Here is a 12586-nt window from a genome sequence, read left to right as displayed (position 1 = left end):
AAGGTTAGTAAAATGAGAACCCAAATTGTTAGGAGAATATGCTAACATTCTAAATGGCTCAGACAGTGCTGTAAAGCACTCTGCAGTGGTATATAAGTGCTATTGTTATTGTTATTTGATATCTATAATTCCTCAATACAGATTCTTTTGATATAAATTTCCCTGATGTAAAACATGATGTAGTCTTCTATACAGATATTAAATATTAGTTTCCTTTTGAACAAGAAAAAAAATGATTAGGGTATATCTGAATCTGTTCAGATTGCAATTTCTCCCCTTTTTATTCTTAGCTAAGAAGACATTTCAGATTTATCCCATTGAGTGAGTATACATATTTGTTATCTATACACCTTTGTCTACATCTGTATCTCTCTCCTTAAACACAAAGCAGACATCTTGCTAAGCAACCAATGTTACCTGTGGATTCTTGTAAATACTTCAGATGGCTACCATCTGATGAAAAAGCTCAAAATCAAAGCCTCCAATGAGCCCACATGTTTTCTCCATATTACACTTATAAGTAATTAGAGATCTTTGCTGTGTGAAGAGAAACTCAAGAGGAGAATAATAATCCATTCTTTCTAAAAAAAAATAGCTACTACAGATATAACTTCCCAGGTTGACAAAGATCTTGGTATTCTTACAAATCTTCTTTACTTCAAATACTTAAGCTAGAATTTACTGGCAATTTTTTGCCATTTCCCTGCAACAAAAGTTATATGAAGTATCACAGGATGATAACCTAGGCTCCATCAATCCATTCCCATTGGTAAACAGGACTGTTGTAGGAACAGGTGGCAAATGGATTATATTTTGCATACACATGTTTATTTGGAAATCAGACACATACTTTATTGACAACAAGAAATGAAGAAAGACATAGACTAGTTTGAAACAACAGCAACAGCAATTCATGCCTGTAATATAGTACACTGCAAACATCAGCAGGTGAACAGTTTAGTGCAACCTTTCTCAATCTTTAGATTGAGAGGAACCTCTTTTTATCCATTAATCCTATAATTTATATAAGATGTCAGACTGATAAGATTCTTAGCTCTTACTCTTTCTTAATCATGTTTGGAACAATAAACAGTTTGTTTGCATTGTTTTTTCATAACTGCATTTCCATTTTTGAAGTTACTATGTTTTTCCCCAGAGGCCTTAACAGAAGACAAATAGTGTACCTTGAGTGAAATAATTACAAGGAAGATAATTATAAGCTTTGTAGCTCATCAAGTACATCAAAGAAAGAGAACATGTTTATTGTAATATTTGTCATAATATATATTTCAATCTAAGTTCCCTCTGCTATTACAAGGACAGCAAACCTATATGTTTAAAATCTATGCTAAACACAAGGGAGTGTAGTGGACTTTGGGATGTAGTTGACAATCTCTAGCATATAATTATAATTACAACACTTAAATCTTTCAATCTGATCACTCCATCTTCTTTGATGTACTGTACATGTACTTACAACTTTAAAATAGCATCCCTATTTTATCCTCGGAGCATCAAGTTCCTATAGTGGCTGGGAAAAATATCAGAGTATTAATTCAGGAAATTGAAATGAAAAAATGTGTGTGCCTTTTGCTTAATCAATAACATTAATACCATTAACTTAGCACATGTATGATAATCATATACTACAAACAGATCAATGTATTCTGCATTATTTTTTTGATCCTGATTTTTTTTAAGTGCAGCTAACTCAGTTTTGGTTGGGAGATTTGGTGAATTTATTATTTCCTGTACTTTTCTGTATATTCATTGTATTATATATACAAACTTACTTGTATGCTTGGGGTTTTGCCCAAGGATTTACTGCTAAGCCCAAACATCATTAATCTTTGACCAGATTTAGCAGAGGCTTGATAAATGAAGACTTTTAAAATTTGCATTCCAATGAGTAGAAATTCAAATCTTTGGTTTGGGTGATTGAGAAGGGGGAAACGTGATGAGAAAACACAGCCTCCCCACCCCCAGTAGAGCCTAATCTTTTTTCCTGTTGAATATCTTCTTCTTCTTCTTCTTCTTCTTCTTCTTCTTCTTCTTCTTCTTCTTCTTCTTCTTCTTCTTCTTCTTCTTCTTCTTCTTCTTCTTCTTCCTCCTCCTCCTCCTCCTCCTCCTCCTCCTCCTCCTCCTCCTCCTCCTCCTCCTCCTCCTTCTTCTTCTTCTTCTTCTTCTTCTTCTTCTTCTTCTTCTAAAAAAGCCTATTACCTCCAGCTTAAACACTTTATTCTAACAAGATTTATCATCCCAGGCTCAATTGTCTCTCTGTGAAGAGATACAACAGCTCATATGACTTGCAGGCAGACTATGGCATCAGGAAACATGTCTTGATATTCACTCAAACATAAGGCCATTAAAATCAGAGAGAGGTTCTGGATAGTTTGAAGTAGTCCAAAATGCCCTACTGTCCAGTTGTCATGGCAGACATGCACCATTTCTTCCCTTAAGGTTGGAGGATGTGTAAACTGGTCATTGCAACTCCACCTGTTCCCAGGACAAATATGTCAAAAATGTTCCAGGAAGTTTATTAATCCAAATTTTCACATCTGACCCTGAAACAGGTGGATTATCATTCTACAATTGGAGATCCAATGGGTTTTCGTCCACCTGAGTCAGTTCTTGTGACTAAAAGAGATATATCAAGACACTGGCTGAACACCCCTTCTAAACAAGATGGCAGTTACAAATAGTTGAGCAGCACAGATTTGTGCAATTCATTGAGATGGCATCAACATAAATCAATCAAGGTCAGGATCACTTCAGGCCGCCCTCCTTGTTGGAAATTTTGCCAGTTCTATTCTACAATCTACTAACTTCAATTCATTTTTGACTTTTGGATTGGATTCCTTGAACTTTCCCAGCTTTATGTTTTGAGACTCCCTTGTATTAACTCCATCTCGTTCTCTCGGCTGCTTCAGAAAACCGTTCCATCTTTTTTTTTAACTTTTTTTAATTATTATTATTATTTTTTATTGAAAAGTTTTTCAATACATTTTATCTTTAACAAAACAACCCCTACCCACCCCCACCCCCCCTACCCAACCCAACCCAACCCTCCCCCCTCCCCTTCCCCCCTCCCCGACTTCCCAGAGCTAAATACAAGGTATAAAAGTAAAAAACAATCATAAACTACCATATGCTAACAAAAATAAACTATTAGGTCTATCGCACTTTAGCTCTTATAAAATGATTACAAGCAATATAAATGTCACATCAATACTTATTCAAATGCTAAATGAAACTTTTTAGTCCCATATTTATTCTGGATGTAATCAATCCATTTTTTCCACTCCACGATATATCGTTGTTGTGAATGTTCTTTCAAATACGCCGAAATCTTTGCCATTTCCGCCAGGTTAGAAACTTTTAAAGTCCATTCCTCTATAGTCGGCAGTTCTTCCTTCTTCCAGTATTGCCCTATTAAAAGTCTTGCTGCCGTAATAAAATTCAACATCAACTTAGTGTCCACAACAGTAGTATCCCAGGGGGAGGGCGTTCTCTGTGGGCGCGCCGGATTTATGGAACCATCTTCTGGTTGAGCTCTGGATGGCGCCCGACCTTCGCTCCTTCTGGCGCGATCTAAAGAAGTATCTTTTTGAACAAGCTGGCCTGGCCTGATGGGAGGGGGTTGGGTTTTTATTACTTTTAAATGCGTTTTAATCTATCTAAGAGTTCTGGGCACTTGTTTAATCTTTTTTTAATTTTTGTATTCTGTCTTTTTAAAATGTATTGCCCTGTTCACCGCCCTGAGTCCTTCGGAAGAAGGGCAGTATACAAATAATAATAATAATAATAATAATAATAATAATAATAATAATAATAATAATAATAATAATAATTTAACTTATATCTATACTTTTTCCAAACTCGCAACAAAGCATGTCTTAAAATATGCACCTTAAACACATTATCTACCTTCTTATCTTACAATAAATATGCATGCCAACTAAATAACAAATCATGACCTTCAAGATTTAATAATCTCCCTTGTGTTAAGTTAATCCAATCACTTATCGCTGACAATGCAGCAGCTTCATAGTATAATTTAAAGTTGGGCATTTTAAGACCACCTCTTTCACGCGTATCCTGCATAATCTTAAATTTGACTCGTGGCCTTTTCCCTGCCCATACAAATTTATTAATACCCTTTTGCCATTCCTCCAAGTTTGAATCCTTTTTAAGAATAGGTATCATTTGGAATAAAAATAGAAATTTCGGCAAAACATTCATTTTCACTGCTGCAATTCTTCCCAATAATGACAATTGTAATTTTTTCCAGCTGTCCAATTCTTTTTGAACTTTACCCCATAACTTTTCATAATTATTTTTATATAACTTTGCATTTGAGGGTGACAAATATACCCCCAAATATTTAACCCTTTTGACAATTTCAAATCCAGTTAACCCTTCTAAAACAGCCTTTTGTAATACTGTCATGTTTTTAGACAGCATTTTAGTTTTTTGTTTATTAACCTTGAATCCAGAAACTTTCCCATATTGCATTATTATCTCCATCAATTCCACAACAGAATTTTCTGGCTGGGTCACTGTAACAACCAGATCGTCTGCAAACGCCCTCAATCTATAATCCTGATCTCTTATTTGAATTCCCTTGATTTTTTCTGAATTCCGTATTTTAATCAATAATATCTCCAATGTTAAAACAAATAATAAAGGTGATAACGGACACCCCTGCTTTGTGCCCTTTTCAATATTGCATACTTCGGTCAGACTGTTATTTACTATTATACGGGCTGTTTGCTTTTGATATAATGCCCTAATTGGTTGTAAAAATTTATCCCCAAAATTCATTTTATCTAATACTTTCATCAAAAATTGCCAATCCAATTGATCAAAGGCTTTTTCCGCGTCCAAAAAAATCAGCGCTGCAGGGATCTGGTTGTTTCTTTCCAGAAATTCCAACAAATCAACTACATGCCTCACGTTATTTTTCATTTGTCTACCACTTATAAATCCAGTTTGATCACCATGAATTACCTGTTGCATACCCTCATCAATCTGTTAGCTAAGGCCTTAGCAAATATCTTGTAATCCGTATTCAAAAGTGATATTGGTCTATAATTTCTTGCTTGAGTGACATCCTGATCTTCCTTCGGAATCAAAGAAATAAAAGCAGTTTTCCAAGATGGAGGCACCCCTCCTCCCCTTTGAATTGTCTGAAACAATTCCCTTAATGGCTTTATCATCTCAGACTGTAAATTTTTATAATACACAGCAGTCAATCCATCCGTGCCTGGCGCTTTACCCACTTTCAATTGTTTAATTGCTAAAAGAATTTCTTCCTCAGTTATCAATTGATTCATCTCTTCCTTTTGTTCTTGTGTAAGAACCGGAATACTAGCATTCCTCAAATATGCATCAATATCTGCTTCATTAATCTTATCTCTAGCATATAATTTAGAATAAAAATCAACAAAAGTTTCCTTAATAAGATTTTGTTGATACACAACCTTACCCTTATGTTCTATTTTGTCTATATTAGAAGCTCTTTGCTTCTTCCTTAACATATAAGCTAACCATCTACCTGGTTTATTGGCATTACAAAAAGTATTATGTCTAGCAAACCGTAAGTTAGTTGCTACCTGATCAGCCATTAACTTATCAAACTGTCCCCTTAGTAAATTAATAACCTCTTTAATCTTCGCATCTGATGGATTCAAAATTAGAGCCTTTTCTTTTTCCCTAATTTCATTCTCTAATTCTTTCCTCCTAAATTCCAGATTACGTCTGTACTTATTATTCATATATATTAACACACCTCTCATATAAGCCTTACTAGCATCCCAAACCATTTCCATAGAAGTACCCTTATTCATATTAATTTCAGAAAAACCCTTCATCTGTTTTTTACATTCTTCAACATTTTCCTGATTTCTAAACAGGTTCTCATTTAGAGGCCAAGAGTGCCTATCTCTGTTATCCTTATCAATCTCTAGCCAGACTGGACTATGGTCATACATAGTTCTTGGACAAATCTTTATCTTCTTAATCCTAGAAAAAAAATCATTAGTAATTAATATGAAGTCAATCCTAGAAAAAGATTGATGTCTATCAGAAAAAAGTATAATCCTTTTCTTGTAAGTTTCTTTCTCTCCAAATATCTCGCAGCTCCAAATGATCCATCATCTCAAAAAAGGATTTAGGCAATTTAGCATGACTTGGAGTACTTCTAAAAGAGCCACTCTTGTACATTTGTACATTCAAGACACCATTCCAGTCTCCCATAAAAATAAAAGATTTGTAATCCAATTGAGTGATCTTGCTGTGTAATAAACTATAAAAGTCTGCTTGTTGTTGATTAGGAGCATATAATCCAACCAAAAGCATTTTTTGCCTTCTATTAACAAATCTACTATAACATATCTTCCTTGTTTATCTGCTTCAATTAACTCCGCTGTAATAGTATTCTTGACATAAATAACCACTCCATTTTTCTTATTCATTGCAGAAGCAATAAATTCTGTGCCCAATCTTGAATTTAATAAGGTCCATAACTCTAATATGTGTTTCTTGTAAGCAAATAACATCAGTCCTAAATTGTTTTAAATATTGAAAGATTTTCTTTCTCTTCTGTGGTGAATTTAAGCCATTGACATTCCAAGTTAGAAGCTTAGTCGCCATCCTTGGCGACCCGAAGCTTTTGGAGCGCGTCTTCCAGGATCCCCTTAACATTCTTAGGCTGCGCCCCTCCCACAGCTTCGCTATAGGTACGCTTTGGAGGTTCCATAACTTCTGCTGGTCTTGTTCTTGCTCTCGTCTCATTCGTCTCAAAGCAGCAGGCGTCATCCTCTGGTCTTTTGCTTCTTCCGATGATACAGAAATTTGATCCACTCCTGTAGCTGACTCATCTGTCTGCATTGTTCCTTCAGCACCTTGAGGCTTTCCCTCGCCATTCTTCTTTGTAGATTCCAAGAGTGGTATGGGGATTGCTTTTAAAACATTACTATAAAAATCACGTGCTTGCATCACTGTAATAAGATGATGTCTCGTGCCTTCATACATCACCACCATACCCACTGGTATCTCCCATCTAAACTTGATATCACGTCGCCTGAGCTCTTGTGCTAGAAAAGCAAACTCCTTTCTTCTCCTTAAAATTTTTGGAGGGATCTCTTTTAAAACCAGGACTTCTTGCTCAGCAATTACAAGCTTAGTATTGTAAGAAGCTTGAATAACTTCATTCCTGATTGCTCTCTTTGTAAAATAAACAACCACGTCTCTAGATAATTTCCTTTGTCTTGCAATCCACGAATTGACACGAAAGATTTTATCTATGTCTCCCACAATTCCATCTGCTGGCCGTCCCAGCACCCCTTCCAGAGCCTCAGAGAGTATTTCCTTCAGATCTTCTTTAGGATTCTCTTTCAAGCCTCTGATTCTAACAGAAAACTCCATCTCGTGGTACTGCACCAAGGTCAAATCACTGTCAATTTTATCCACCACCTTCTCAGTCTCTAGCATTTTTGCATCTAATTTAATATTATTTTGGCTGAGATCTTCCACTCTTTCATCCAAGCACTCGATACATATTGCCATGCCTTGAAATGCAAGCAAGATGTCCGCCCTTATTTCTGTTAACTTCTCATACAGCTTTTCCTCCATAACTTCAGCTAGTTTTTCTGTTAACTTCTCATCCAGCTTTTCATCTATAATCTCAGCTATTTGCTGTGAGTGCTTTTCCAAAGCATCTTGCAAAACTTTAACTGTCAGGGCTGGCGTAGGTGGAGGTGCAGGAGGCAATAAAGCTTGCAACGAAGACTGCTGCACCGGGGAAGCCCCCGCACTTCTAATAACTTTGGAAGATTTAGCCACCATTTTCCCCCACTATTACTCCCCCACTTTCACTTTCAAAGTCTGCAAAGTCCGTTGAGCTAAAGGTCAAAAGTCCACTTTCACCTTAATCTCCTGTATCGCTCTGCCTGCATCCTCGTTCTCCAAAATCCTTTCCTGCTGGCAGGGATGGTTGCGAACGCCTTTTTCTGCTCCTAAAAGCACGAGGCAGAAATGCTGCGCAGCCCGGAGCAAACCCAGGCTTCGGGGGGGCTCAATCCTTCAGCCGCCAGAACTTTAAGCTCTGGCGGCCCCGGAGAGCTCAACCCCTACCTGGGTACTCACCCCCTCCTCTTCTCCCAAGGAGGGGGCTTCCGAACTGCCAAAACAGCTGATCGGCACTGTTTTCGGCGGTTCTACAAAGCCGCGAAGCGGACAGCCTGGAAATGGCTGTCTTCGGCAGCGCCTTGCCACCCGGAAGTCCAAAACCATTCCATCTTATAGGCAAAGATTCTTTGATCAACATCTCACCACATGTAAGTCTCCTCCTGATTTTCAATACAACTATTATGCAGCCAAGTGTCCCAGTCCTATTCATGTATTTGCAGTTCAGCTGGTTGTGGCCAATCCAGGACCCATGAGCAGAGTGGGACAGAGCATTACAGTCAGGCCTTTCCTGACCAAATCTAACCAAGTCTGCAGTCTGATCTAAGTGCCTTGAGCAAGTTCATCCAATGACACTCAAAACTAATTAAAACTGCCACTGATATAAAATGAAGTTTAACAAGTTAATAATCATGTCTTATGGGACATTATGGCAGAATTAAGGCCTACAGATGAAATCCCCAGCTTGCTGGAGCCAAAGATGAGGAGAAACCCCTGTCCCAGGCCTAGCTAATCACTAAACAGTCTCAAAAGGCCAAAAACAAATCTCTGGATTTCAGGGGAGTCCAGGCAGAACCTAAATCAGATTAAATATATTTTAAAAATCCTTCTCAAGTTGAAAGACTGCTCCAATAAGATTTGAGCCAGCTGAGGCTCAGCTACAAATAGTCCCAGCTCCTTTCTGTACAAACTTCTTAAAAGAATTAATTCCCAAGAAAGCTTGTAAAAGCAAACCAAAATTGCCACAGAAAAATGTAATAACAAAAGCAGAGAAACTAGTTACAGTAATGTTCTTTAAGAAACTGCCTCATACTGGTCCAATTCTTCCAAAATCAATAAAGTCATCCACAGTCATGTATAGCCAGTATTAGAACTGGCTAGAAACTAGAAAACACCAATATCTGTTATTCAAAATGCTGATTGAAAACTAGTCTCAGGATACTTTAGAACAGGGGTGTCAAGCTCAATTTCATTGAGGGCCACATCAGCATTGCGGTTGCCCTCAAGGGGCCGGGTGGGTATGGCCAGGGTGGGCGTGGCCTACTAGGTGGGCGTGGCTGGAGTGCATATGGCCTATTGGGTGGGTGTGGCCAGCTCTACATCGTTCACATCAAGGGTGCCTATGGGGGCCTGGGCAGGAGTGGAACAGATCTGAGGGTCTCTGGCAGAAGGAGGGTCTCTGGGCCAGGGCCAAGGCAGTGGGGGCCGTTCCCTCACTGTTTCCAGGATGCCTTCGCGGGCCGCATGAAACCACTTCGTGGGCCGGATCCGGCCCCCGGGCCTTGTTTTTGACATGTCTGCTTTAGAAGGAAAAAGAGACAGTTTTCTTAGCAATATACAAAAGTAGTTTGCCAGTAATTTCTTCCTAGGGCTAAGAGAAACTGATCCAAGTTACCTATTTTTTGTACCTAAGGAAGGAATAAGAGTCTTCTTGTTCTAGTCCAGCACTTTTTAACCACTGTACCAAACTGTCTCTCCAGAAGAACATTTCTCCTTTCCCTGGCCTCTATATTTAGTTTTTCTCTTTGTTCTAAAATACAAAGTTTTTTTCTTCTGCTTGAAGATCAAAGCTGGAAATGAATATGTGAAGACAGGCAGCTAGAAGAGGAAATTCCTTTTAATTTTTCAAAAGCACAGCACAGAGATCAGCTCCTCAAAAATGTAGCCTACAGTGTTAGGGGTCTACCAGTAGAGTATACATAATAACAAGCAAATCCTGAGGTTTAAGTTTAGGGGTGTATTGGTTGTGAAGTGGGGGGCAGGGAAGAAGAAAATCCCCCTTAGATGTGTGTTACGCATATGATGATAGCCTACAATGTTGGGTTGAAAATATATTAAACTATAATGTTGTAACTTTAAGATGTTAATTGGCCAATGGGTGTGTAAGTGTTCTCATGGCCATAAGAGGAAGCTAGGAACGTAGCTTCTCTATCTCTGAATTCACTGCTCTCTCTACTATTACTATTTTTGCTCTGTTTTGCTGTACTGTTGGTTTACTACTGTGTTAAACCTGTACAAACTGTGTATTGACCTCTGGACCGGTAAGAAGACTTTGTATTTTGGATTACTCCTTGGACTGTTGCTATTGTGTATGACCTGGACTGTTTATTTTTGACCATGCATTTTTGTTCTTACACCACCTCAAAGTAAAATACTTTTTGCTTTTACAACTCAGTGTACTCTTGTGGTTACTGTGTGACTCTTACTGCTTTCAGTACCCTTCCTTGTCTGTGCAACTCCTTGGTAGCACAAGGAGCCCTCGGCACAACAAATCCTTAACAATGTGGATTATGGGTCTTCTTTTACCTTGAGAAGATTCCTGTTCTTTGATGGAGCCAGTAATGTGCTAGTAGTCTAAGTATTAGGATTGTTTGTTTATTTTGAGGCAGTTGAGAATGGAGCAAATCAAAGGCTATTAACTTTCCTATTTGAATTCTAACATGTCAATGCAATAAAGTAGTTTCCAGGTATCCTTTGTTAATCCTCCCTGATTTGATAGAATTGCTTCTAGTGCTGTCTAGTCTTTTGACAGCGATGATTAACCTTGCAACCTGGCTTTCCACAACAATGTTTCCCAATGCTACTAGCAGATCAGATTTAGTTTTCTAAAGATTTTTTTACGGGGGCAAAAAAAGGAAAAATAAATCTGACACTTTGTTACACAAAGAAATGGAGGAAAGGCAATCTTCCTGCTGGTTTTCAGTCAGCTTCAACTTAAATATTGTTGGCTGTCACTGAATGTGGGGTGGAAGCTAACCTGTCCATTTGTCACATTCAGCAGTTTAATAAACAAGTCTAACAAGCAATAAAAGATACAAGGGCAATTCAGAACTAAACCTCTGTTTGGTTATCAATGACAGACACCCGCAGATATAGAACTTTTATTATACACATTAGAAAACTACATTACATTACTTGTTGACACAATTGCCATTCCAATTGAGGCACTTGTCATAACGTTTTACAAGGTTTGAAATTCCTTAGTAGTAGTCACTCAGCACCAAATCTGGGCTATAGGGGGGTTAATCAAAAACATCCCAACAGAATTGCTTCAAAAGTTCTTGGTTGTGTCTAGCGGTGTGCAAGCGAGCATTATCATGAACTAACACCACACCGGAAGTCAGCATGCCCCAATGCTTGTTATGGATGGCTAATCTGAGTTTTGTAACATTTCTCAGTAGACTTTTGAATTGATGGTTGAGCCATGCTCCATGAACTTCACTGGCAGTACTCCTTTGGCATCTTCTCATTTGGCGGGATTTTCTATGGCACCACTTCCGGTGTAATGTTGGTTCACAATAATGCTCACCTGCACACTGCTAGATGAACCCAAAATTTTTTAAAGCAGTTCTGTTGGGATGTTTTTGATCATTCCCACCCCACCCCACCCCCATAGCCCAGATTTGGTGCCAAGCGACTATTACTAAGGAATTTCAAATCTTGTTAGACATGACAAGTGCCTCAATTCGAATGGTGATTATGTCAAAAGGCAATGTAATGTTGTAGTTTTTTAATGTGTATAATAAAAGTTCTGTATCTGCAAGTGTCTGTCATTGATAACCAAATGGAGGTTTATTACTGAATTGTCTTCGCATCTGCAGTCATAAGTTATCTGTAGCTGGATAATCAGTGCCATTGGATCAACATCTCCAACACAAAGCACTTTGGATGGTCAGGAAACTAAATGTGTGCTTTTTCTCTTCATATTTCTCCTAAAGTTGCCATAGATATCTCATGCTTATCAGTTCCAATAAAGTTATTACTTAACCCAATCGAAGCACAAAATGTATTTACTATTGTAACTTTTCAAGATACTGAGGGAAGTCAGCTCCCCAGAGAAAGGAAATATTAAAAGGGCAGAAAAATATATTTCCTAAAAGGAAATTGAAGAACCAGGAAAGCATGCCCAGTTTTCTTAATAGTCTCAGGTCTCCTTCCCCACAAGCAGAAAACCAGTTCTATAGACATGCAAATGTGAGCCATAAAGAAGGTTGGAGCCAGGAGCTTAGGAAAGACAAAGGCTTAACAAATAATAATAATAATAATAATAATAATAATAATAATAATAATAATAATAATAATAATAATAATAGTAATAGTAATAATAATAATTATTTGGAAGGGACCTTAGAGGTCATCTAGTCCAACCCCCTGCTAAGGCAGGAAACCCTATACCATTTCAGACAAATGACTGTCCAGTCTCTTCTTAAAAACTTCCAGTGTTGGAGCATTCACCACTTCTGGAGGCAGGTTGTTCCACTGGTTAGTTGTTCTAACTGTCAGGAAGTTTCTCCTTAGTTCTAGGTTGCTTCTCTCCTTGACTAGTTTCCATTCGTTGCTTCTTGTCCTGCCTTCAGGTGCTTTGGAGAATAGCTTGACTCCCTCTTCTTTGTGGCGG

The sequence above is a fragment of the Vipera ursinii genome (assembly GCF_947247035.1).
Source record: "Vipera ursinii genome assembly, chromosome: Z".
In the NCBI taxonomy this organism is placed as follows: domain Eukaryota; kingdom Metazoa; phylum Chordata; class Lepidosauria; order Squamata; family Viperidae; genus Vipera; species Vipera ursinii.
The sequence above is the reverse complement of the archived record's forward strand: the minus strand, read 5'-3'. Positions refer to the sequence as shown.